Source organism: Carassius gibelio, chromosome B22 (assembly GCF_023724105.1).
Source record: "Carassius gibelio isolate Cgi1373 ecotype wild population from Czech Republic chromosome B22, carGib1.2-hapl.c, whole genome shotgun sequence".
NCBI classification, from domain to species: Eukaryota; Metazoa; Chordata; class Actinopteri; order Cypriniformes; family Cyprinidae; genus Carassius; species Carassius gibelio.
Window position 1 is genome coordinate 41257334 of NC_068417.1, and position 2500 is coordinate 41259833.

The 2500-nt window shown below is 41.7% G+C and overlaps 6 non-coding genes across 6 annotated transcripts in view; all 6 read left to right on the forward strand.

The window, feature by feature from the left end:
* The first annotated feature begins 103 nt into the window (after window positions 1–103).
* On the forward strand, window positions 104–222 carry LOC127996488 (5S ribosomal RNA). Its single transcript, XR_008169393.1, has one exon. It is a non-coding gene; the product is annotated as a 5S ribosomal RNA (ribosomal RNA).
* A 221-nt stretch (window positions 223–443) lies between these two features.
* On the forward strand, window positions 444–562 carry LOC127995803 (5S ribosomal RNA). The gene has a single exon (XR_008168737.1). It is a non-coding gene; the product is annotated as a 5S ribosomal RNA (ribosomal RNA).
* Window positions 563–783: 221 nt separating this feature from the next.
* LOC128003704 (5S ribosomal RNA) lies at window positions 784–902 on the forward strand. Its single transcript, XR_008176423.1, has one exon. It is a non-coding gene; the product is annotated as a 5S ribosomal RNA (ribosomal RNA).
* Window positions 903–1267: 365 nt separating this feature from the next.
* Window positions 1268–1386, forward strand: LOC128000673 (5S ribosomal RNA). Its single transcript, XR_008173454.1, has one exon. It is a non-coding gene; the product is annotated as a 5S ribosomal RNA (ribosomal RNA).
* Window positions 1387–1902: 516 nt separating this feature from the next.
* Window positions 1903–2021, forward strand: LOC127999686 (5S ribosomal RNA). Its single transcript, XR_008172494.1, has one exon. It is a non-coding gene; the product is annotated as a 5S ribosomal RNA (ribosomal RNA).
* Window positions 2022–2386: 365 nt separating this feature from the next.
* LOC127996176 (5S ribosomal RNA) overlaps window positions 2387–2500 on the forward strand; it is a 119-nt gene continuing 5 nt past the window's right edge. Inside the window, exon 1 of the ribosomal RNA XR_008169091.1 lies at window positions 2387–2500. This exon is cut by the window's right edge and continues 5 nt beyond it. This is a non-coding gene — a ribosomal RNA (5S ribosomal RNA).

Here is a 2500-nt window from a genome sequence, read left to right on the forward strand (position 1 = left end):
ATACCAGGTGCTTTAAGCTTTTGGGCTTTCTTTCCTACTTATATAATGTACTGGCGATAAGATTGGCTGGTCTTTAAATAGCCCTCTCTTTGCAACAGACTTCGCTTACGGCCATACCAACCTGGCTATGCCCGATCTCGTCCGATCTCGGAAGCTAAGCAGGTTTGGGCCTGGTTAGTACTTTGATGGGAGACCGCCTGGGAATACCAGGTGCTGTAAACTTTTTGGACATTTTTCACTTAGTTTATAATAATTTTGCCAAAAAATAGAGTCAATGCCCGATCTCTGAATCTTAGCAGGTTTAGGTCTGGTTAGTACTTTGATGAGAGACTGCCTAGGAATACCAGGTGCTTTAAGCTTTTGGGTTTTCTTTACTACTTATATAATGTACTGGCGATAAGATTGGCTGTTCTTTAAATAGCCCTCTCTTTGCAGCAGACTTCGCTTACGGCCATACCAACCTGGCTATGCCCGATCTCGTCTGATCTCGGAAGCTAAGCAGGTTTGGGCCTGGTTAGTACTTGGATGGGAGATCGCCTGGGAATACCAGGTGCTGTAAGCTTTTTGGACATTTTTCACTTAGTATATAATAATTTTGCCAAAAAATAGAGTCAATGCCCGATCTCTGAATCTTAGCAGGTTTAGGTCTGGTTAGTACTTTGATGAGAGACTGCCTGGGAATACCAGGTGCTTTAAGCTTTTGGGTTTTCTTTCCTACTTATATAATGTACTGGCGATAAGATCGGCTGGTCTTTAAATAGCCCTCTCTTTGCAGCAGACTTCGCTTACGGCCATACCAACCTGGCTATGCCCAATCTCGTCTGATCTCGGAAGCTAAGCAGGTTTGGTCCTGGTTAGTACTTGGATGGGAGACCGCCTGGGAATACCAGGTGCTGTAAGCTTTTTGGACATTTTTCACTTAGTATATAATAATTTTGCCAAAAAATAGAGTCAATGCCTGATCTCTGAATATTAGCAGGTTTGGGCCTGCTTAGTACATGGATGGGAGACTGCCTGGGAATACCAGGTGTTTTAATCTTTTTGGAAAATTTCACGAATTATATAATAATCTTTCATAAAAAAAAAAAAAAAGAGTCAATGCCCGATCTCTGAATCTTAGCAGGTTTAGGTCTGATTAGTACTTTGATGAGAGACTGCCTAGGAATACCAGGTGCTTTAAGCTTTTGGGTTTTCATTCCTACTTATATAATGTACTGGCGATAAGATTGGCTGGTCTTTAAATAGCCCTCTCTTTGCAGCAGACTTCGCTTACGGCCATACCATCCTGGCTATGCCTGATCTCGTCTGATCTCGGAAGCTAAGCAGGTTTGGGCCTGGTTAGTACTTGGATGGGAGACCGCCTGGGAATACCAGGTGCTGTAAGCTTTTTGGAAATTTTTCACTTAGTATATAATAATTTTGCCAAAAAATAGAGTCAATGCCAATCTCTGAATATTAGCAGGTTTGGGCCTGGTTAGTACATGGATGGGAGACTGCCTGGGAATACCAGGTGCTGTAAGCTTTTTGGACATTTTTCACTTAGTATATAATAATTTTGCCAAAAAATAGAGTCAATGCCCGATCTCTGAATATTTGCAGGTTTGGGCCTGGTTAGTACATGGATGGGAGACTGCCTGGGAATACCAGGTGCTTTAATCTTTTTGGAAAATTTCACGAATTATATAATAATCTTTCATTTAAAAAAAAAAAAAAAAAAAAAAAAAAAAGAGTCAATGCCCGATCTCTGAATCTTAGCAGGTTTAGGTCTGGTTAGTACTTTGATGAGAGACTGCCTAGGAATACCAGGTGCTTTAAGCTTTTGGGTTTTCTTTCCTACTTAAATTATGTACTGGCGATAAGATTGGCTGGTCTTTAAATAGCCCTCTCTTTGCAGCAGACTTCGCTTACGGCCATACCAACCTGGCTATGCCGGATCTCGTCTGATCTCGGAAGCTAAGCAGGTTTGGGCCTGGTTAGTACTTGGATGGGAGACCGCCTGGGAATACCAGGTGCTGTAAGCTTTTTGGACATTTTTCACTTAGTATATAATAATTTTGCCAAAAAATAGAGTCAATGCCTGATCTCTGAATATTAGCAGGTTTGGGCCTGCTTAGTACATGGATAGGAGACTGCCTGGGAATACCAGGTGTTTTAATCTCTTTGGAAAAGTTCACGAATTATATAATAATCTTTCATAAAAAAAAAAAAAAAGAGTCAATGCCCGATCTCTGAATCTTAGCAGGTTTAGATCTGATTAGTACTTTGATGAGAGACTGCCTAGGAATACCAGGTGCTTTAAGCTTTTGGGTTTTCATTCCTACTTATATAATGTACTGGCGATAAGATTGGCTGATCTTTAAATAGCCCTCTCTTTGCAGCAGACTTCGCTTACGGCCATACCATCCTGGCTATGCCCGATCTCGTCTGATCTCGGAAGCTAAGCAGGTTTGGGCCTGGTTAGTACTTGGATGGGAGACCGCCTGGGAATACCAGGTGCTGT